At 38.6% G+C, this 25,540-nt stretch overlaps 1 protein-coding gene and 1 long non-coding RNA gene across 2 annotated transcripts in view; one reads left to right on the top strand and one right to left on the bottom strand.

The window, feature by feature from the left end:
- Positions 1-24,319, top strand: part of LOC124157209 — an 81,588-nt gene extending 57,269 nt beyond the window's left edge. Inside the window, exon 2 of the long non-coding RNA XR_006864556.1 lies at positions 22,077-24,319. This is a non-coding gene — a long non-coding RNA (uncharacterized LOC124157209). The remainder of the gene's footprint in view (positions 1-22,076) is intronic.
- LOC124157208 (sperm-associated antigen 6-like) overlaps positions 1-25,540 on the bottom strand; it is a 143,434-nt gene that overhangs the window by 105,175 nt on the left and 12,719 nt on the right. The window lies entirely within an intron of this gene.

Raw genomic sequence — 25,540 nt, 5'->3', positions numbered from 1 at the left:
ATTAATGAATTTCCACTCAAAACTTAGGAACCAAATGATATATGAACACATGAATTAAATAGACATCAAGAGTTAATGTTACTTTTAATGGTCATATATCCTAGGTAAGCGTCTATCAAAAATAATTACCCTGGGTAATCCCCAGATATATAACTGTTATAGTTGTTTCAACCGCCGCAACTTCAAATACCGTCAAATATAGCCCGAGTATTTCGGAAAACTCGACGCCATCTGTCATCACATTCTCATCCGTGGAAAATAAATTCCTCTGCATTTATCCACAGATACGAGTACCGTAGAGCAGAAAATCCTCTATGCTAATGCCTTGAAACCAACCTCCAACATTAACTGAGCGTACGGAGAGGCACCTAATCTCATGACGGGGATATTTTCACGGCTATCAGATATGACTAATGGGAGTGGCCAAAGTGAGAAAGTTATGAATGAAGCGCGTTCAAAAATAGAAGTCTGGGGCCGACCTTGAATAGGAATGATGGCCACTTCAGAAATTCACTCGAGAAGTTTTAATGCCATTTCTCGCGTTTCCAACGACGCAATCCCCGAGGAGAGGGGTATAACTTCGCAAAATATTTTCCCATGCATCATGTTCCAATTTCGGAAAATGAGCTCGGTAGGGTAATTGAAGCAGGGAACCCCACTAATTAGATTGAAATGATGGGAAGGAGCGGTACACAAGGGATAATAGACCAAAATTCTTTAGAAAGTACTCTTGAGAGATTTTTTTGTTCACTCATCGAGGAATGATATATGTGTCATTTTGAAAGTATGAAAATATCGTCAGTTTCTAAAAAGAAATAACCGGCATTTTTTCAGTTCCGTTATAAGAAATCTTTGATGCAAGAGTTTACAATTGTCTGGTGTCACTGGTGAACATGTTATATTTTTCCATTTATTTCCTGAAACATCAACTATAAACTTAATAAGTGTCACTTATTTACCAATTTAGAGATTAAAGTCTTCATATAGCAACACCATGATTCCAATTTGCTTAACTTTTCACTTTACAGTCGCACGTTCGTTTGAAAATGCCTTTAATTTATTACACATTCCAGATGGATGATAAATATGGCATTAGTGAAAATTTAGAGGTACACACATATATTATAAATTATGCAGCAACCAATCATTAAAGTCAACATTTATGACAAGTATCCCTTGTGTCTCTATTATTCCCTCTATCTTGAGTCAGAAACCTTCCTACACCTAAGGTAAATTGGCACTCTTTGGTGGGGCTCATATACAAATTTACTTGTGTTCAGACGAGATACTTAATCGATTCTTTCTCTAGCGTTGCAACAACCCACCGCCGCCTGAATTTTACTTTGTGAGCATCAAGGATAACTATTACGAACTAAAAAAATAAATTTTATCACTTTTCGCAATTCTATGGCACTTATAATTTGTATCCATCTCATAGAGAAAACATCCCAGTAGAGGTATTATTAGTATACTAGTCCTAACTCTGATTGTGAGAACTGATGGAACCATTTTAAATAGAGAAATGATTCTTCCAAAGTCGTGTCAGGTGTTTGTGCAAAACACAAACCAGGAAGATAACGTCTGACTGGTCCCAACCAGAATCCAGATTTCCGATCGGAACCCGATTAAGGATCCTTGTTAGCCAACAACCCTCCTGGCGGCGGTTTATATCCAGAGACCCTTGGGGGGAATGGCGGAGAAAAGAGGATGGGATGGGATCATTGAAGGCACCTCAGATACACGCACATGGAATTTACGAGGCAGCCGTGGAGCGATGGTGAAATGGAGGGGAGGCGTATTTAGCGCCCCCTGGAGCACGACGCAATGGCGAGAGCGAAGTGGATTTAGAGGCACGTAAACAGCGTCCTGTCATCGCCGGCAGACTTCCCGACCGTGATCACAAAAGGAGCATCTCCGACTTGCTCATGGGCACATTATTTCGCAAACCGCTCCGAAAAATAGCGAATATTATCGTCATTTTATCTCCCAAGTGGTGGGGCAGGCTATATTTTCCAACGGAAATAGATAAGAGTACCTCATACGGCATAATTACTAGCCAAAACTTTCGCAATCTAAATTCAAATCATACAATTTGATGAAATGACTTCTCTAGTATCGCGATTCGTGAAATATGCAGTAAGCTCGCTTGCCATACTTCAACCCGAAAATTATTTTAATGGGTAGAGTTTACTACGAAATTAATCGTTGGCGTGCGAAAGGAGCCGATTTATTTATCACAAGCAGGCCACCCGGCGTTGCTCGGGGAGGATAGTACCCAGAGAAGAGGGAAACTTGGAACTTGGATTTCATGATCATTTAGGATAATTACGTTTTCCTTTCGAACGTGTCAAGAGGTGTGCCTACCCTACAGGATGTCCAACCGCAGAAGTCGTATGACGTGACGTACCAATCGGAAATGAGAAAACGACGCAAAGAACGCGTCCGACGTAGCCTAAAGTAGTACTACGGGGTTTGAGAATATGCGATGTACCTATGTAGTAACTTAGGTTGTAATCCTTGCAGCCGTATGGAAACGCATAGCGGACAGACAAACAGATATCCTCTTTCATACATATTAAATATAGACATATCCTCGTACACCTAGTTGTCGTGAACATAACACACTTCGGTGACTTATCTAGGCCTTAGAATCACAGAAATTGATTACATTGAATTTTTGGTCAGAGCTTAAAATAATAATGTACGAGTTAATAATGCAAATTCGGCTATAAAAAACTCATATAGCCGATGTACCAAAAATATTTTCAGTAACTGTTACCTAGCACATACTGAAACTCTAATTGTATGTTCTCAAGACTTTTAAAATGTAAAATCGAGTTTCTACAAAAGAATATACCTTATTTGGTACGACACACGTTTGATGCCATTTTTTCGGTACAGGCATCGAGTACAAAAATGTGGTACAATATCACTCCGTTCCGCATTAGCTCTTAAACTCCTTACTAAGTAGCTAGGATGGAAAACTTCAGGCGTCCTTTTATAGAAGTCCATCATACTAAGAAAAAATATACTTGGTAGTTTTCCACGATAGGTTATTTTTTCAGCACTTCTGCGGTATTTTCAAGGGACTAACAGTTCACAGCTTGGGAGGGATCTTACATAATTCACTGAAATAGAGGGAAGGGGTAAAAAAGTGAAGTCAAAGGTAAAATAATAGATGATCGTTTAACACAGTAATAAAAACAGTGAGGATATCAGCAAGGGAACGGCGCAGAAGGATAATGGGGTTGAGTTATGGGGTGGGGATACATCTGGAGGTACAAGAGGCAAAGGTCGACAGAAAAAAATGAGAAATTATAAACCAGCCAAGTTGCTAGAGGTAAAATATCAATTGAAAACATCGTCAAAAATGGATTTAAAAAAAACTTTCGTTGAAGGCCTCGAGGAAAGGTGTTAGGTGGACAAACGTGGTTACATCATAGAATAAAGAGAAAGACGGGAGACGGTGGTTATCATTGTCAATGGTGAGCAGTTAAAATCATTCAAATCGTTTAAAAGTACGATGTCAGACTATTTTCTTTGTTTTACAATTCCAAATTTTATAAAAAAATCCAGATTCGAACATTTCTTATTTACATGTAAAACTTGTGGGTTGAAGCTGCGTAGTTTTCTCTAATCACATTCATACGTTATTCATATTTAGTGAAACAATTTTCATCTCATATCGGTATTATTGCATGATTTTATCTGTAAGTAATAGGCGTGCCTAAAATTGTTAGAGTACTTAACTTGCATTAATCTAACTACAAGAATTGAAGACCAAAGCGTGACCAAAATTAGGAAGAGTTACATTGTATTGAAGTGAATTTGAGCAAAATTTAAGACCAAGGCGTGACCAAAATTTAAGAAGAGTCTCTGATAACGGTCAAAGAATCCTCTCATCTCACCTTGTTATCTTGTGGCACTCGATAATGAGCATGTGGGGTTTAAACTGAACCGTTTTCGAAGCTAACGCGTGATCGAAATTTTAGTGCTTCTATCTTGTTGGTTCAACGCTAATCAAGTGATAATTTTCGATTGGGATCCACCATAAGGAACTCAAGTGGGCTCTAATTTTATGTGTTATCTAAACAGAGAGAATGGAGTAAAGTTAGAGGGTGCCGGGACGGAAAGTGAGTTTTAATCTTACCACAGAGAGATAGGAAAAAAGTTACGCAAAATTAGATTTACCGAAAGAGAGGGGAGAGTCGACAGCTAAAAATCTCGTTCGATCATCACATGGTGTAAAGGGTGTATTCACATCCAGCGCTTTGACTGGGAAGTAATTTAATGTTCAAAGCAATTGATGCATGAATAAGTTATCCAGGAAATAGAAAATTGAAGACATATATTGCGAGACTTGAATATTAAAATGAGAGATAAACCGCATAAAATCAAAATTTTCGTTTCATTTCGAACAGTAATTGTAGCTTTTACTCCAATAACAACTCAAATTGAAAACTGAACCTTGTACGTGATGGAAAGGTTCGTTATTATCAATAAAAGACACTTTGTCACTCCCACAATATATTTTTTTAATCCGTTCGGTTTCGGCTGTTACAGCATTATATTTTTTATGTCCTTGATAATGGTGTAACAGCCGATTCTGGTTGTAATGATTTAAATATATCGTGGAAGTAATAAAATGTTTTTTTATAAACTCAAAATTTTCCCAGTTACCCCATAGAAAAATATTTCATAAAAATCTATAAAAGAATATTTCCCCGAAATATTATGTTTTTCTATTTTAAACAAAAAAATAAATTCCGAAAAAATTATATTCACATTTCCCGAATCATAAGCTTAACTTCCAGATTGGAATGGAACAAATGTTTTGGCATTGAAGAATTCCAGAAGAATAAATTTCCAAAGCATTCATTCGCGCAACTCCAGCCACACCTTTGGTAAGAAACGTTTAATTGCGTTACTGAAATTTAAATTCGCTCTGAAATATGGTGGAATTTAGGACGAAAAATGACGGAGGGATTTGTTTTCCTGATAATTTTTATTTCGCCATTTGTATCCGACCTCGAGTGCACATAATTTCGGCGCCGACAGTGAGTCTATCGCCACCAAGGGAGCGGAGAGGTGTTCGAGGAGGATTGGAGAACTGCGTGGGTTGCCTAATGAGTTCAAGGAGCAGGCAACGGTAGGTGAAGGGCGAGGGAGGTTGGCCGGGAAGGGAGCGGGGGGAGGCGGGCGGAAGCGGGGGAGCGGAGGCGTGGGTGTTTCTGCGGTTCGCCCGCAGATAATAATCTTGAGAGAGGGCACGGCGAGGCGGAGAGCGAAACAGGGACACAAGTCACGTATGTATTCGAGCGCAAGCGGTGAGTCGGTGGGGGGGGGGGGGGGGGGGGGGGCGAGGGCCCTCGAAACAATCCCAAACGGAGGAAAAGATTGTGACCAGGGTATAAATCCAGGCGAAAATAGCCGGTCTCTGTTCACTGCGTGTCCCAATCAAAATAACACCGACCATAGGCTCAGACATGAGGGCCCGGTCTCATTGATCCCTCATTAAAAATAAACCCCGTTACTCCTTCGGTTGAAGGACAAAGCGTCTGCGGTTAAATATTGTTCAGAATAATGATGTCAAATATCCCCTGTCCAAGGGACGAATTCAAGAAAAACGTCGCGGCGAATGAGATTCTGGAAATTTCAGAGGTCAGGATAATTTTAACGGACTATGTGGAAAAATACTTTAAACTTTTTTACATTTATATATTTTCTTAAACCACTTTCTTTACTAGAATAGTGTTACGCTGAGGCTAATTTCATCGTTCACTTGGTAGCATTAATATTAAAATATGATCATCAATAGAACATGTGTCATTTAAATATAACCGTCTATATTAGAACTACGAAGGTTATTCCATAAGGAGAGGACGGTTTTTTTACTCTCTGGAGTTTAATTTTTTTAATCTCTATAATTTTCAAATTTAGTCTCCCTACGTCTCAATGGCTCAATCTTAGTGTCTGTAGACTGAATTGAAGTTAATAATGTGTATCGCTTGTAAAACCTTACAATTAAGTTAAATCTTTTCTCCCCAAAAGTCACCGCAGCCGGTTGGAATGCTGATATCGATTATCATAAACAAACCTCGCTGTCATTAACATTTAAATTCATGCTTCTTCCTTTAAATTTAAACATCAATTAATAAAACAATACTTAAAATAAAATACCATCACTTGAGTGTTAAAAATTAAGCATAAGCTATTTTTAATGAATATTTATTTAATGAATACTCTTCAATAGCGTAAAAGTAGCTTGTATTGAGTGAAATACATAACAAAAATATTTGGTAGATAATAAGATGACATAGAAACAACAATAAAATATTTAAGGATAGAAGGAATGGAAATACATTTAAGACATTAGTATTTCCCGTTCCTTTTCTTCATCTTGAAAGTTTGTGCAAAAACGTTACATCGAATATATGTTCTACTGAAATTTGTCTGCACGATAAGTATTCTGAAACGCCTCCTGATAAGGCAACAGTATACATTTTCGAATGACATTTAGGCTCTGCAGTTACTGATATCATAATTTCGGTATACCTAGTCCATATATCTTTCGGGTAGTAGACAGAAATTAATATTAAATCCCATCTTTAAACGTGTAATGTACCCAAAGTAGTAAAGCGTGAGTAATATCAATTTCAATCCTCGTCGACATACTTCGATTCTTACAGTCTTATTAGCATCGGCTTGACTTCAAATTTCACGGATTCACTTCCTTTTCAACGCGTCCGTGGAATGGAATCCGATGGATCCAAATTAAGTTCCCTACGATCTCAAGGCTCTCTAAGGAGGTCGGAGGAAATTGTAGAGACGCGGCACTGGATGAGAGAGCAAGCTTTTCCGCAAGTACCTCTGGAGCCGCATCTCACGAAGCAGGGAGAAACTAAGAATGCATGCGATTCGCGATGGATACCAGAGCGCTCGTAATTTCCGCAATGCCGTCAAGCAAGCGAACCTGGTTTGAAACTGATGTGGAGCTGCGTTGCCGGGCAAAAATAAAACACCTTACAGAGGGAATGGATGTTAAGTCACGGGGAGAATGAGAGGAAGCAGTGCCTGGAGGTGTGCTTTGCCCACTGGTAACACGCTGGGTAACTGATTGCGATCGGAACCCCGTCGAGCACTGAAAAGCCTTGTTTGCAGGTCGAAGTGGATTGGTATAGCAGGCGACTGTTACACTCGAGTCGTACCTGTGGACAGTCACTGCAAAGCGCTGACAATAGAGTACGAATAGATTGAAGATTTTTATTCGATTACAGGCAAATTAGAAATAAGAATAAGAATTGAAACTTGGAAAGCAATAGATATCAGTGTCTATGGAAAAATTGGAAGCGGAAAATTATGATTTGCTTTCGTGGGAAAATAATATTGCTATTATCCAATTTATTTATTGTGAAGGATTTAATGGTAAGCCAATATTAAATTTAATTTTCACATAAAGGAAATGAGATGAAAAAAATTCTTCTTCGTAACCGTGATTTCCTTCTTTCCACCTATTAATGCACAGCACTGCGGTAGAGTACGAGTCGATTAAAAATATGGCCAATGTTTAGTAGATTATTTGCAAATTTGAATCAGTTCAACTTGTGACGCCGCATAAATCAGAGTCTATCGACAAATTGCAAGCGGTAAGAGATAATTTAACTTCAAAGGCAAAGAATATTGCTTTCCAATTTAATTCTTATGAGTGATTTACTGGCAAGCTAATATTAAATTTAACTGTCTCTTAAAAATTTTCCTTCTTAATTTCTTTGCTCCACTTATACCATCGCGAAGCGCATTAGTACTCTTGGAAACTTCTGTGTTGATTATAGAAACGAGAGTATTGGTATATCAGCCTACTTTTAAGAGTAAATCAGACTTACGGGTGAATGAAATGAAAGAGTTGGTTCGAGGTCAGAGCGGAGGTTGAGATTCAGAAGATTGCTCGCGAATGTGTGACTGAAATTTTTATAAACACGGTTCCGGAGAAGCTCTCCAGAAATCAAGGACGGAGCATCCCAGGCATCAATATGATAGACGCTGTTCCTTCGAAAACAAACAACCCTCGCCAATAATGCTGAAATGAAAGGAAACGGAGCGAAAATAGGTATGACACCAATTGTGGGGGAGAATGGCGATAAGATATATTGAAAATATTTGGAAAAGCTGGTTTTAATAGTAGAAATTCGCTTTCGAAAGGAAAAGATCGAGTGAGTAGAGCAAAAGTCTACAACTCATTCTTTAAAAAATTCAGAGGTAATTTTTAAAGTGATTTTAAGAAAAAGGATACCCATATCCAAGGTGACTATTTCTGGAAAATGGAAATAATTCTGTAAACGTGTGCTTACGAATCCCGATCCCGCATCTTTAGGCAAATTATATCTAATTAAAAGGAACTTAAAATTAGTTCCACCGAGTCTCACCAGTGAGTACTTGAATAAAAATTCCAACTCAACACAAGAAATTTCAGTTAATTATCGCACGTTCACTTACATTATCAAAAGTAAGAATTTCTGCGACAAACATAAATATCGCAAAGAATATTCTCACTGTAAAAATATACAATCTCTTAACTCCACTTTGGTTATTGTTTAGATATGCAATCAGCTCCTACCACAAACTCTTCATCTTCAACTGAGGAAGCTGATAAACAGCATTGACAATTTAAAGAAAAGTCTCATCGCTACAAACACTATTACCAAATTATATTTATCTGTCTATAAAGCAAAAATAATAAATAAGTTTTCAGGAATTATCTTGTAGCTAATTTTAAAATTAAATATTTGTGTACCCCAAATTTACTGAATCAATAGAAAGAGTAAAATTTCTGTTGCCAAAAGTAAGAATAATGAAGATTAGAGGAAAAAAATCATAGTACTCGGCGTCTGTATCATTTCTGAAAAATTTCGCCTAATTGGTTATAAAACACTTCGTCACTAATTCTGAAAAACTCTGGTGCAAGCTCAAGCACGTCTCCTCCAAAGTGTTAGTCAAGGGGTTTAATTCTATAAATTAGAAAATTTTATAAAAAAAGGACGCATTCGTGTTCCCTATCTCTCCGAATGATAATTTTTTTTGGTAAATCAAGAATGGAAATGAGCACGAATGGCTTAAAAATGCTAATCTTGTAGCTTCAGGAAATTTATAGTCATATAACTTTAAGGTAAAATTAAAAAGTATTTTTGTAAATACACAAGCTAGAAAATGTTTATTCTTTAATGAAATAAAGTATCTCTTTTAAGTATTTTTTTGGCCTCGTGCTCTCGCTTTGACCGTACAGATTCGAGATCAGTTATGAATGCTTTGCTAGCGTCATCTTACTGAGGATAAGAGATTTGTTTGTTTTAACTCAAGAAGCTTGAATATAACTCAATGCGGTTGAATTTAAGCTAAATTTTTCTTCGCTTATCAGGCTACCTACGTTTTGTAGCCCAATTTTAGCAAAGGAATCTTCTACCATCGGCTTCGGCGTCTTTTAATCTTAATGATCGGGCAGTGCGTGCGTGATTGCCTGTCATATATTTCGCCTGCCTTGTTCCTTCAAACCGAATGACATCACAGTTCAGAGGCACAAAAATCAGCCAACTTATTTAGCTCTGGTCATTCTTCAGCGTTGCCTGACGATTGAAGCGATATCTGGAATTACTTTTACGGCCATTTTTATTTTTTTTAAGAAATAACCTTCCCTCGGGTGGATTTAAAATGCCTGAATTTATCTCTTGGAACTAATAGCTTACGAGTGCCGTGTTACTATCAACGCGGGCTTTCTAAACAAAGAAGTACTTAAATATTTGGATGATGACGTATTTATTTCATTAACCATCAGACATTATAGTATGAAATAAATATTCTTAAATCTTCATATCTATAGTTGTGGAGTATTAATTAATACAAAACGAGGTACGGTGAGAGTAACAATTTAAATCTCCTCTTGAATTTAATTCATTTTGTATTTCAATACAGCCATCTTACTTCAATCTCTAGGTAGTTTAAGCGATTAATAAGTAGAATTATCCTATCCGTAGAGTTTGACTTTTAACTAAGTATAAATTAATTATACTTTCAAAAATTGGTCACCGGCATAAAATGCAGCCCACCTCTAATATGTGCTTTTTAACGGCTACCAAAATTAAAGATAATAATTACCCCAGATATCTAGGTGACGTTTCAGAGAAAATCGGCTCTTAGATAAGTAGCTCATTAAATATAGGAGTAATTAATTCGTAGAAGGCCTTTGACTTTAATTCCACGTCAGTGAGTCCAAGCTATTTAATTACTGTTTGAGGTTATAATCAAGTCAGTGCTAAAAGCCACTAAGTCACTGAAACGTTTCTCTGCTGCGGTATAATTAGATTCTCCGTTAACTTGGGTCCTTAGCCGGAATTTATTTACATTATGGTATCCTAAGCAAATAACAGCAAATTTTGCCAAGTCAATTTCCATGCTCTTGAGAAGGTCTTTGGTTCGTAACTAACGGGTAACTAATTGGTAATTTTAGCACAACATGTTACTGCGACGACGGGCGTCGCACCTGAAATAAATAATGAATCGCTGATCTCCAACGAAGAGGTTTTAAGAATATGACATGTTATTTTGCTCTTGACTCGTACAAAAATTCTTTAATTATGCCATGAAAGTAGTTATTAATATTTTTGGAAAGAATTTCCTTTTTACCCCATATCACGGCTGAGAATAGTCGTATATCAAATGAAAGAGCGGAAAAATGTTCTGCAAAGACTGGAGAAAATATTATGCTTTTCCGTCATTTTCATCGATAGTTAATGATAGTCAATTTCATCGATTCAAAACATTTCTGGTGGTTTTTGGGGAAAATTCCTACAAATACATATGAAATTGTAAAGCTTCGGAAGAAAAGTTTCCTGAAATACGTAAAACATATGTACAAATTCGTCTCAATTCTTCCGTTACCTCTCATGTACGTGGCATTTTCACTAAAATAATTATCAGCAAAAATAAAGGAATTATTACTATTCAAAAACGCATCTATAAACGAAGTCTTTCATTAAATATTCTAGCAGCGCAATACGATCGCAATACCTGGATTATTATAAAAATAAACTAATATAAAGTGTAATTAAGCGAATGATTATGATAATCTAACATGACGTACCGCACTAAATACATGTTTATTTGAATGCAGCTGAAGCAATTAATTTATCTGCCAAAGATCCCTAACAACGAGTAACTTCTTCTCTGATCTACAGCCAATGTTTTACCTCCAGAGCTCAGCAGAGAGGCAATGTCCGATGTCCGTGTAATGGCTAGCAAATCGTATTTCTTTCCTCGTTTGGCCGAGATAATGACGGAATTTCAAGCACGAGCTGAAAGTGTTCAGCTCTGCAAGTTTTAACTGGGGCGGTTGTAGATTCCCCCTTTTCCTTCTTGTCCATCCTAAGTCTTCGGCTGCCCCAAGTGTACCGCGCAAAAAGAGAGCAATCCAACTCTCGTCAAGTGCTCAAAGCGAACCGACCTAAATCTCCCGGCCAGCGGGCGAGTGCCAAACGAAAAAACGTGCTTCCCCGAGCTGACAATTCCCAGCAAATCACGGAAGCCCTGCGATCATGCCTCTCGGGATCGGCGCCGAGTTACGCAAACACCCCCGCACGCCCATTCTAAGGGGCGGACGCAAAGGAGGATCCAGGATTCTTTTCTAGGGGGGATCTAAGAGGCAAACGGTCTTCTCATATTTGAGATTAAAAACAACATACAATAATTATTACGCATATTCTCCGTATTTGATTACGAAAGTTATTAATATTAAGATATTAATAAGTTACACGCATAATAACCACAGTTTTCGAGCCCTTTCCCATTTAGACGATGTTTTATTTCGACAAATGTCCGGCAAACCTGTGTTCTTGACTTAGGCTCCAGGCTGAAATGATTGAGGCTTCGTTATGAACAAAGCAAAAGGAACGTAATTATAACCGCATTTAAAATCTTGACTATTTTTTAAGCGTCAGGTGGGGCATGTGCCCCCACTAAATCCACCTATCGGCGGGCGAGAACCCGGGCAGCGGCGCGCCGGCCCCGGCCGGCTCCCAGCGCCGCTGCCCGCCGCGCCGCGACGGCCTCGTCTACGCATGCGCCCAGGGTGTTGACTTCCTTGCGCGGCTTCCACGTCCCAACAATTATATGGGCTCGCACCTGCGGAGCCATGAGAATGATGGAGACTCGCAAACCGCATTACGTGAGCTCTCCCTTCCCAAACCTTACCCCCGCCTCGATCGCCTCTCTACGACGCTATTCCTCAACCCCAGAGACCTTCCTCTTTCCCTTCGGGCAGCGTGTAAGCCACTTGGAACCGCCAGCAAAAAAAAACTAAGGCCATAAAGTCTCGGCAGCGGGGGTTCGCGGGCGGGAGAGCCAAAGATAAAAGCCCGTTACTTCATTTTGAACGATTTTCTTGGCACAGCCGAGACGGCGTTATGCCTTACAAGCATTGTTATCCCTTACACAACTCCTGCTGCGCGTAGCGGAGAGAATGGGGACTCGTGGGTTCGTTCGAATGGGAATTTATGCCATCAAATCCGACGCCTACAATTGATCGGTGGACATGTACGTCGACAAAGTGAATCAAAAAGTGGAGTACATATTTTTCGTTTGCCCCTTTAATTATCGAAACCTAAAATTGTGCAATTATAGGATAACTTCTACCACCCGTAATCGATAATAAATAACGAATAACGATACTAAATAATTTATGGTCGACGAAAATTTAATTTATATCGCAAATAATGATTATCATCAGTTGGAAATTAGGTTTCCGATATTTCATGCTGATATTTATGGAAAGCACTGCATAAACATAGCGAAAATCCACAGTGATTTATATTTACTTAAGTATCGAATGAGCTTGAAACGATGTGACGGAATACACGTTTACATAGAAAGGGTTTTGACCTCTGATGCATCAAATATTTATGTCATGAAGTTTTATATATGCTTTGACAAACCTTCATTACTTCGGATTCATTTTGCATATTAATTCGAATATAATGGACATTCAGAGGAAATCTACCATCTGGTTAAAACAGTAGAAGTAGACCTAGATGAAATAAAGTTTTTATTAAAAAAATTATTTCGAGGAAAAAAAGAAAGTTAATTCTTTTCATTTGACTGCCGATGTTTCAAAGTTTATAATTTAAAGCATTCCCTCATTTTGACTGATCTTTTTCTTAGAATATTGAAACATAGTCAAAGAAGAAATCATTATCGCTCCATAACTTTCGTATCGCAAGCGAATTTCCTACGTACAGTCGTTCTCAATCCTCCAGTATCTTAATATCAATTCACGTGCCATAGTGTACGAAAAAACTCAGGCTAAATTAAATATTTGAGAACTTTAGAGAAACAGTGAATCAAGGTTGATTTCCGCTGATGCATTATTTTCAGGACTTCGAATTTTTTCATCACATTTATAGAACTTCCTTCAAGGAAGAGTCCTCGTCCTAAACTGAAATTTTACGGAACGCTGGAATTAGAATAGCAGTTTTTAATTTCCGAGAAATGCCCTTGGTTTAAAAAAAATCCGAGCACGCTCCCGTCATTTAATTTTAAAAGATTGAGAGAATACTACAGAGAGACAAGCTGCCTATTTTCGGATTGGGAATTCAAAACACTGAAAGAGGAAAATCCATTAAATCAAGTCCTTGCTAGTAGATTTTCGCGCTGAATGAGTCGGCTTAGGACAGGATGCCATGTACCCGTGAAGACAGAGAAGCACTTCCAACGGACCCTTGTGCGATGCAAGCGTGGGACTCAAACGAGGAAACTACAAGTCATAACATCGCCGGCGTTCGGAGAGGCAATGAAGCACCACGATTGCTTCGATTAGACTCCGACCCTCCACTCGTCTTTCCTTTGACTTCATAACCACTCGCGATGACCCTGGCCACATGACGCGAAAGGAGCGGGCGGCGCACGAAGGAAAGGGAATGGGATTCATTGAGCAATTAGACGATAAAAATAGATGGCGTCAAAAGAGACTCGCCTGGATATATTTCATGTTCAAAATATTGTGGGCCAAAAGGAAGATGAATAGCCCGCACATGGAACCATTCTTCACAGATGGTCTAGTAAAACAATAAAATTGAAGTGTTGTCTCGTAGTCTTCCGTGGCGTTCAGAATTCGCGGATCTCTCCATTTCACGGGTTTTCGCCGCGTTTTGTTCTCAGAGGTGACGACAGTTTCGCCAGGATTCCACTAAGCGTCTTCAGGTCGAAATTCGAAGATAGAATTGAACTGATACCGGCCAGAATGGTAAAGCAAGGCTTTTACTATAATATTTGAGTAGATTTTTACAGAACGCAACTCTAAAATGTGAAGCCCAAAAATTCGTAAATGTGATACAAATACCGCAAATAAGTTTACACCATTTTCTAATCCAGCGAAGCTAAACGCTGAATCGATGAATAGTTAATCCACGGTAAAAGCAAAGATTTATAAGTCTATTTTCGCCATAAGTCAATCAGGAATCATCAATTTGAGGACTTGCGTAAAATTTTCACATTTTAGACATCGTGGATGAATTGACCTTACATGGGATTCGGTCGAAATGAAAGTTATTACTTAATAATGTTATCTCGAATATTTGAAATTATTGAAACCTCATGATAACGTTGAAGGACCTTAGGCAATGTGCAGCTAAATTCTTGTCATGCGAAAAATTTCTTGGTTGACAGAGTAATTTACTGCGAAAATTGAGTACAGATTGAATGCAGTGCGGATTTTAAAACATCATCTGCTTTATATCGTTCATTAAAGGCGATTGAGCAACATTTTAACTCGACTGTTCTACTATTCAAGTAAAAGTTCCGAGTACTGATATTTCCCGTTTTCGCGTTAAATTAACCGAATCTTTTAGCAGAAAAGGAGCGAGTACCTGATTTCCATTTTATATAGGGATGTATTTTTTTTAATATTTCCATTTGCTAGGTCTCTCCTAGTAGAGTAGAACACGTTCACCACCATATTGTGCATAGTTACCTCGAGATATCAAAAGTAATAATAACAACCAAGAAGAATTAAAGAATTAATATAATTTCGAAAACGGTTCTTCCAATAGCTCACTAGCAAAGTGAGGCTTTGTCTCTCACGGCCACCAAGTGGCACTTGCGTCGGACGCTGATGTGTGGTTTCTACGAGTGTGAGCCATCTGCTCACCATACCTGGCACATTTCCAATTCTACAAGGCTCTCTCGTAATCAGCTGTAATCATAAAATCTGATTGTTAATCAGCAATCACTTTCACGTCACACCTACGCGCATTCTTTCCTCACCCACTTCCACATCAGGGGTAGATTACAGGGGGGGGGGGGGGGAGGGAAAAAACTTATCATTCATTCGGCGCCTTGGTGGTATGCAGTACCTCTCAAAATAATGCAAGCGATAATGTGTCTCTAATAATAACGCGTATACAAGGGTATTTTAGACATTCATCAATTATTTTTAAACATTTTTCATTAAGATGGTGAAATAAATACATTCGTTGGAGAGCCACCTGAAAGATCTTTTAATTTTTTTTCCAGAGTTTGTGCGGGGGAGGGGGTGCCGCCCGTCTTGATCTGCCACTATTATACATTAACATAAACTTCGCAGAAGAAAGTACCTAAGGCTTAGAAAAAAAAACATGTGGCTTCCAGGGTAAATTGAATTAACATAGATTTTCCACTGTTTGTCTACCAGGTTGAGTTTGAGAACACTAACTTTAGGATATCTGACTATGCTACGGTTTTTAGGGTGAAGTGTCCGATTAAGTTGGCGTCTAATCTTATTACATCTGTCTCTGATTCAGAAGTTTTCATTGGGAAAAGGCTGATCCATAGACAGTTGGGTAAATACCAGACTAATCCATCCTCACAAACAGATGTTTCATATTAAAATTAATGCTGCGAAGCCAGCCCTCGAAAGTTCGGGGGCTGGCTTCGCAGCATGACCAGTGGAAAATTTTTAAACCCGGGAGCTTGCATCTTTTATGTGCGGTAGTTATTATTTTTTACATAAAACGTCTCTTACTTTTACGACTAAGAGAGACAGATTTCATTTTCACTGGCGTGATTAATTTAAAAGTATACCTAGCACAACATTCCTTGTATATTTGATACCATTCTGATTTCATAATTTCCGATAACTTAAACTTCCCCATATCATATTTGATCCATGCATAGATCCATGCATGCATTCTTTTTCAGATGAAATTTCACGGATGAAACTATTACTCAGCTGAGAGAGGAATTCAGGTACCGACACAAAAGGGAGTTTTCCACCATCGCTTTCAAGGAATCTGCTTTAAAGCTGAAAGTTTTTTTTCCAAAAAGAATTCCGCCCGCGATTCATTAAAGTAATTCATGCACACGTAACACTTTTTGAGATGCTCACACGTGCAGATGTGGATCATTTTCAAGTTAATACTTAAATATTTACCTACTTAAAGGGTATGATATTAAATGAATTTTACTAATAATATATATACTGGTATCCACGCTGGATGAAAAATGAAATTATCATTATAGAAACTTGAGGAACCTCCTATGAAAAGATCCCGGTAAAATATTTTTAACCTTTAGAGAACCATAATTGGAGGCATTTGATAATATTCTATTCTACTTAGTTTATTCTATGAAGGGCGTTTAAAAAGGGTAAATAGCGTTCACCGAGCATGAAAATAAAATATTACGCATTTATTGAAAATTAAGACGTAAAGAAAGTCATTTCCCTTGGTAAATTTAAACATTTAATCACCAGACCCAGGAGCATTTTTAATTCTCCTAGGTATATCATTAAATTCTTATGGTTCGATTGTGTCATAGCTAAGGTAATCTATTTTAACCCTAATTGCTACGGAAAAATACGGTATGACTTCGTAGTGGGAGGGATGATTGTAATGACAAAAAAGACCAACAGGGAAAAGAGAATTTTAAAGCTATTCTGGATGTTGGGCGCCCAAAGTACTCGCGTAGACGTATAGCCCTTCCATGAAAGATAAAATATCGAATTTAAGCACTGAAACAAAGATAAACTTTTCATGATTTTCAGTTGAACCTCAGAAATAATAATAGTTTAGCTGAAGCCGATAACCGAAGATGTAATGAGTATCAAAAATGAGTGCAGTTTGCCTGGGTACCTCAATGATTAGAACTGGAGTAAGGTGCACAGTAAAATCAAATAAGATGTGAATTGAAGGAATAAGGATCACGCAGAAGGAAAGATAGCTGTACCTGAAATTTATGAACATAATAAACTTATTGAGAGAGATAGAAAAAATGCTAAAAACAGCCAAAGTTAATCTCAAACTCAGCATCAAAGGCTTCTTCAATTTTTCCTTGGAAAGGCGACACAAGAAACCCAAGAATGGGAATTGAAAGGATTACGTGAATGAATAAAATATAAATATGCTTCGTTCTTCCAATGATATCGCAACCTTAGTAGATTACCAAGAAGACCTCCAAGCATTCTGGATCAAGTATTACATGAATATAACATGGGATTAGTGTGAAGGAAACGAAAACAGTCTTCACGGAAAAGGATGAAATAGGTACACACTTACGAAACTTGAATCTTTCTGATGTGATCACCAAATTTCGGCCTAGCGTCTTTATTTATACATATTAACAATAACGACGCTAATTATAAAGGCCAAGAGCTATTGATATTTGTGAGATTTACACTTCCGAAGTATAAGACTGTCCAATGAAATTTGTGCTTAGAGCTCCCTGCCCTCGGTCATCCATCCACTATCCTTCCGGGAAGAAATTTTATATTACAAGTCTTAACTGGGAATATCATTTTCTTAATCCAGAAATGATTCACAGCTAGAATAATGCAAAGCAAAGTGCTTTCCCAATGGTCGTTAATTATCAAATTTCACACCAAAACTTCTTTCGCTTAAACAAAACAGTTTTTTTGCTTCGCGAGTATTTACTGCAAATACGAGTTTGAACATTGAAACTTCAACCTTAGGAGAAAACGCTAGGCCTTAATTAAGAGATACGCTGAGTATTTAGATGCAAACAAGAGCAATCTAATTATTAGTCCTCTTTGACAATGTTGAAACCTAATAATAATAAGACACATTGTATCGTGCTGGAGACACAACATGATCATTCTCGATATCAAGGAAAGGTAAAATTATCAAACGGAGAAAGTATGCAGTAAAAATTTAGACATGAAAATCGCAGAGGATCTAGTATTCTGATTCGGCTTCGCATCAAAGCATTTAAAATTATTTAAGCGTTCCTTTAATCACTTCTCGGGAACAAAATTTGGTAGTTTCCCTTGAATTGCGAAAACATCGTCAACTAACACCTTTGCCACAGATTTTGCTAAGGAAAATTTTGTGCCTTCACCATGACATAATTGATTGTTCACAATATTGAATTATCTGTGCGTGCAAAGTTTTTGCTGTCTTTTTTTAGCACGGGATATTAATTTCTCCTCCGCATTCTCAATACTTCCCTTCGTGAAGACATATAAAAGACGCATCCAGTAGGAGGGCTTCCATTGTGAATGCCCAGGGCGTAGAAAGAGGGAAAACCGAACCTCAGCCGAATCAATCCAATTTGGATTTTTTTCCGCGCACATTTTTCAAAGAGGTCGAATTAGAACAATGAAGTTGATCGCACTAAAAATATTGCGTTGTCTTATAGTATTTACGTAATGTCCCAGTAAAACGCATTCCTAACAGGCGATTACCTCTTCATGTTAATCGCGACGAATTAACGCGAACCAATGCTTAAAAAAATCCACTTAAAACGTTCTAAATAAAGATTTTTTCTCGCTTTCGAGTTTAGCTTTCCCCTTCTGCTAATGCTTGTTGAATATTCCGATGGCTAATTAAAATAACGTAGTAATGAGCTAAAGTGTAAGTAAAAACATACGAGATCCAACGACCCAAGATGATAGCTAAATAAGGATGCTGAAATGCGAAGATTTTTAAATACCGAACACGACACGATCGTTTCTTGTGAAAGGTGAATAACTACAATGTTTCACAGATTCAATACTATATATATTCAATACTATCGACTTAATCCGTTTTTAAGTTTCTTTTCTCTATTTTGAATTCTAAATGAAGCCACGTGAATCGTTCGAGAAATTCTTTGTAATGATGGAAAATGGCAATGGACGCAATAGGAAAATCTTTTGCATTCGGTACGTTACCAGATAATTTCCAATTAATCCTATTTATCTATTACCCAAATATTTAATATTAAAGGTATTACAGTGCTAAAAATGAAAATTTTGAGAATAAAAATAAAAAATATATATTTGAAATTCAATTTCCTTATAGATGAGACAGCAACACGGTGGCATAAGTAATTGATGTATTTCATAGTGAGTGAGCTATTTTATACGGAGAGCATATTTTAGGAGAATAATTAATGAGCACTTCGTACACCGATTTCTAAGCGTTTTAGGGTCACGTTCATCCATTTTGGAAAGTAAGAAATTCTGACTTTTTAAAAGATGAAGAGGCCTGTTCAAACATTCACGGTATTCATAAAGACATTCACGTTCCATTCCTTTAAATATAAGGTCTAATGATACATTGAGAGCCGCTTGAGGGCCTATGCCTACTAATATTGCCCCTAAAAATAGCGAGTCCATCCACAACCACCCCCTCCCACATCAATCAAACGATCTACATGCACTCCGCCATCCACCGCTCAGAGCGCGACCTCGGAAGCGCTCCTTCCGCCGTTCAAATTTTTACATTCCACCGGCTGACGCAAAAGGTTCACACGGGCACGAGCCAAGTGGTGGGTTCGCTTCCCTATCGCCCCGCGATGGATCCCAATTTAAGCGAGGGACACTCACCCGTGACGTCACGGCCCGGCCCACGCCCGGAGATGCCCGCCCGTGATTCAAGCGAATGGGACCCCGCCCCCGCCCCTGACCATAAAGGTCAGCACCCGGCACCACCATATCTCGGGAGCTTCACTCGAGTCCTCAGTTCCTTGTGGGCGGCAATTACCTCGGAAGAAATACGACGCCCGAGGAATCTTACCGGATTGTGTTACGTTATGACCGAGGTGCTGATCCGCACTCTCGAAGCTAAGAAGCGGCTAGTAAATATACGACCGCGTGCGCCAGAGTTTTGAGGAAGCGGGGTCCGCAAAGGAGGGATAATTTGGTACCAAACTATTGGCAAGAAAGGGGCTCCTCTGATTCCTTACAAGCTTACCATCACTTACAAGCTTAGGCGAATTTCATTCAACGACTTCATCAAATTAAAGGAAATTTGCTTGACGCCACATATCCTGTGACATAACACAATTCTCGATACATAATAAATATCATTGAAATGAAAAAAAGTATCTCGAATTCAAATTGATCTCGTACCAAAAATATTCACGTAAAACTTATCAACTCAAGCAGATGGAATTCACCACTTTTATTAGCTAAGAAGAGCATTCACTTTCATTGCCTTGAGAATGAATTCCCATTGTATGAGAAACGAAGCAGATAGAATTCACCACTTTTATTGGCAAAGAAAAGTATTCACTTTCATTGCCTTGAGAATGAATTCCCATTGTCCGAGAATCGTACCACGAACCTTCAGCGCTCTGGGCAACTGCACAGACCACTACGCTATCCAGAATCTCAAATTCCCATGCCAATCTTTGTTGGGATGTTCAGTGGTACTAGATGTTATGCCCTTACGGTCCATCAAGACTGACAATGAATGGGAATATGGGCTTACAAGATGCCACTGCCGAAAAGTGAACCCCATACCAGCGCTAACGCCATGTTTGGCGGCAAATGTGAGCGAGGAAAGTACTGATCCACTTAGGAACGAAGTAAGGCCAAATGTTGACTGAATATAAACATGGTTAAAGTCCCCAGCTACAAGAATCATGATATATATTTTACTCGGACACTGAAAAGCTTATCTTCTTTAAATTTTGCCTCAAAAAATAGATATAAATTTTCGGAAAGGATTAATAATTACATGGCATTTCACTTTTAAAGACTTACTTCAGCAACATCTACTAATTCATTATGAAAAGTACTTACTTTAGATCCAAAATTCATACACATAATTTACACTAAGTGAGCCTGAATTAATTATTTCTTTATCTCTTATCTACCTATCGAGAGAATGGGAATAAAAGAAAGAATGAATAAAGGGGCTGTCATAATCGACGAAATAAGGAGGATTAACAAAACTACGCAATTCCTTCTGCTTCTCCATTCTTCGACTGCTAAGAGATCGGTATCTAGGGAAAATATGGAAATACACTTGCAGCCTAAATGCCATACCTACCTAATCGAATCATATCTGCATGTAAAAATGAAAATGGTTCATTAAAGTGTTTTGAAATTAAAATTAAAATAAATCTCTACGACTGACCCATTTATTAGTCCTGAAAATGCTTAATTGGGCGTTCATATAAATAATTTTCAGGTGATGATTTCGCTCTACCTCTCCACTCGAGGTATGGTTCTAGGATGACCGCAGCTGCAATTAGTAAGAGCTGTATTTTTAAGAACTTACATGTTTTAAATAGCATGTGGGAGCATGCAATAGCAATGTTTATGAAGATACTTTAAAGCATAATTTAATTTTCAGTCTATCTCACACCGTTGAAATACTGCGGATGTATCCTACCAGGGGCATAGTCAAGACGATGTGTTTGGGGTAACGACATACTAGCTACTACCTACTACTAGTACGGGGTCAGAGGGGTGAAACCCCCCTCGTGGGAAAATTTGAACATTTTTATCTCTAGTAATTACATTTTATGCTATTTTGGCACTTAAATTACACAATTTATGGGTCGTCGGGAAGCAAAAACTTATTGGCTATAATATAAATTTTGCAAAAATGAGCTAAAACTAATTGGTTTGGGCGGGCACGTGCCCCCTATGCCCCCTCCTGGCTACGCCACTGCCTCTTACAATAATTTATAAAGATAATCCTTAATTTCATGAATAACAATGGCCGAAGAGCATTTCATAAATAGTCGCTGTCACTAGTTTCCGCTGTTATTGCTAATGTGATTTCCACCGATTGAAATCGTGCTGATCGAATTTTCTCTTTCCTTCGCAGGCTTCAGACAGGCTTTTCCGTCGGAATGGCCGGCGGGATCCCTTTACCAATGGCGACGCCGTCCTCTCGGATCCGCCGCCCGCCCACCGCCACCCTTTCCCGGGGACTCTGGCCAGTCCCCCCGTCGGAGGAGGGACGCAGCGGCGGCGGCGAGGGAGGGAGCAGGTGACCCAGGGCGCGGGCGGGAGGAGACGCCCCCCCGCGGAATACCCGCCGCGCCCTCGCAAATCTCCCTAGCGGCAGGGAGGACAGGTGTCGCCAGCAGAAGGCACCGCAATGACCGCTGACGTCAGTGGCGGATGCGGTGCGTGACCCACCCTTCGGCCGCCCTCCTGCCCATGCTATAAAGCCTTCCGGAGCGGCCTCCGCACGGGTGTACGCCAAGGTGGACGATGTGCCAGTATTCGGGGAGGAATAATCTGCAGCGTGCACCATGAAAGGGTCCAAAATGAGTTTAAAAAAAGGTTTTTGTGGTGTAATCGTGTCAAAAATGCCGATTGGGTTCTTTCCCTCTTGTGCTGGTGATTGTGAGACTTTTTTCTTCATCTCTTTGTTCTCCTAGACTAAGCTACTTCACTCCTATAATGTGATGAAATGTTTCCGCGGACAGATGGAAATTTTCAAGTCATCCGTCGATTATAGCTCGTGTTTTTCACATTGTAATGAGGGTAATGAGTGTTTCAAAATCCTTCGGTAAATTTTTTTCTCCAGGAAAGCCCGAATAATTAAGTTCGGAAGGCTATCATACAATTGATGGTGCAGTATGCAGAGTGACAACATTTTTCCCGTCGACATTACAAAGCTGATTGGTTTCACCTGAGGCCGATAATAACTTTGACAGATGGAGTAAAATTGGCGTAAACCTCGGCAAGGGAAACTAACAAACGATGGCCAATATCCGAGAATGATGAGACACATTAGAAATAAATAAAATGCCAAAGTTACAACGATATCGCGAATTACCTTGCGACAGTGTGGGATAACTTTTAAGGCAGTTAGCTTAAGTTGGGAAACAATTCTGGGTAGCCCTTGGACTAAAGCAAGGGAGGTATTCAAGAATTTTCAGTTACCTATTCTTTCACTCTCTAGATTTCATACTTGATTTCCCAAAAACTGTAAAATTAGAGACATATATAACATATATTCTCATAAGTCTGAGCCATGGCAGTAATTCTGACACGAGTAAATATTGCTCCATTCAAATCAAATCAAAAGTTGTACAACCATATTGATCATAATCATAGGTTAAATGCATAAATAAATATATCAGGGAAAGATAAATATTTTTCAGTGAAAGATTAGCAGACCGTAGAGCAGCTAGACCGTAGGGGGATCCATAAATGGCCTTATTTGAAACGGGTACCAAATACGTCGATAGGGTGGAAACGAACGGTGCATTATAAAGCTAATGATTTGAATATGATATCGCCTTGAGCATTTGTAGCCGTTTGGTGAGAAGGTCTCGAGTAAAGCTGGAGAAAAATCTGAAGCGGGCAAGGAGAAAATTTGAGCAAAAATCATCTCATTTGAATTGCCCTTACAACAAGCCTGAATCATGAAAATAGATTTCCCCGTGGAACCAAGAACATTAAAACCATCTCTAAAGCTTCCGACACCGTCTCACATGAACAAAATTGCTCAGCCAAGCATGGAGCTCAAGTTAAAGAAAAATAAGGGATTACTTAGATCAAAAATCCTGAGGCATATCCAACCTCACCTCTGAGGCACAATAATCTTCAATGCTTGTCTCTTATGTATCGAAGGAAGTCACAAATGTGGTTCCCGGAGGAATATACGTATTCTGCTGATTAGCAAGTTTCCAGTCGACGTTTTAGACCAATAAACGTCAAGCAGGAACTAATTCACTGCCGTTGTCGCGCGGGTGAGTGAATTTGAACCTCATTATGCTTGTTCTCGTTGTCATCTCCTGGCCTGAGTTTTAAAGTGACTCTCACCAGATAAGATAGAGGGTGCTTTGTGCTTTATTGTCTTATTTGTTAAAGTTAAGGAGAATTATTACATTTGACGGTCGAATAGTAAAAAGATTTTGAAGATTACTTATACCCAAAGCCAAGCATTATTGACAGATCTTTATGGAAGCAATATTCATTAGGGTCCCTCATTGTAATGGGCCAGAGGAGCGATATTATCATTGCCAAAATTCACTGGCAATAATGCATGGCTACATACTCAATGGTGCCTGTATGCGATTTAAACGTTAAAATAAATATTTATCCTGTTAAGTTGTCGTGATAAAAATCACGTGTTCCATATTTTTTATCCCATGTTCAAATCCCTAAGTTAAGACCTGATACCGATAAGTCATAGGCCAACGTAATATTTCGGTTAGATGTACAACAAATAGTCTTCCACAACATATTACTCAGTTCCTATGATCAATCTTTTATTGTTTTCCACATGAATTCATGCTTTCTTCACGTAACCAACTTTCCCCTGGCAACGCACAAATCACAAGAAACATGGAGGAAGATAAAAAAAATTGTCACCGTTCTAATACCCTGGCATCCTAGTGTCCTTCAGTAACTCCTAAATTACATATCATGTCCCAACAAAACAGGAACGATTACAATAAATTCTGCGGTCTTGAAATTTGATTTACATCACACAAGTATCTACACATAAATTTCCACGGAGTTGAATATGGTGCTGCATTATTATTGGGCAGTCATAATCAATACTTGCATGAATGGATACCCGCTTGTGTCATTCTTAAAGGGGTTTTAAGCATAAAATTATTTTACACTCATTGACCTTGGACTCACGAAAGTCTTGCTACAGCTATTTACCAAAATTAATTAGTCCAGTATATTTTTTACCCTTCGCAAAGGAATCAAAGTCAAGTAACCTTGACCATCCATATCGTTAGCAATTGATGATATGATTTTTCTTTATATATAAATAGTATACTCACGCTAGAAATTTGCTTTATAAATGCTAAAAAAATCCACAAATTCCTTTTCTGCTGAATACTCACGGGAATAGATTTAAAAGCCTCTCGTAGTTAATGCAAACCTCTCTATTTAATTAAGTACAATTAAGTCAAATTGACTCTTAAGTACAAAAAAAAACTTTTCATAAACGGAAAGACGGTTTTAGAAAAATACGCAAATGCCCGAGCATACCGTACGACCCAACTTCATAATTTAAACAAATATGATGTTTTAGAGGATAACATTAATAGTATCCCACTGCATGTTTTTCTTTTGGCGATATTCTCAAAGAAATCATCCGATCATACAAATGACTCGTTTCGTCGAGATTTAGAAACGAACACTGAGGAGCAAAACTTAAGTACGACTGCTTCCTTCAAGGTTCGCGTATGTACACTGACATGCCGCTTTGATGATCTTATCGTGTAAAATTGTTGACACGATGAACACACATATCAAATCAGAATAGCACATACTATCGTAGCCAATGGTTCCATCGCACGGGTAATGATA

Source organism: Ischnura elegans, chromosome 4, assembly GCF_921293095.1.
Source record: "Ischnura elegans chromosome 4, ioIscEleg1.1, whole genome shotgun sequence".
Taxonomy (NCBI): domain Eukaryota; kingdom Metazoa; phylum Arthropoda; class Insecta; order Odonata; family Coenagrionidae; genus Ischnura; species Ischnura elegans.
This window is presented reverse-complemented; position numbering and strand designations above follow the sequence as displayed.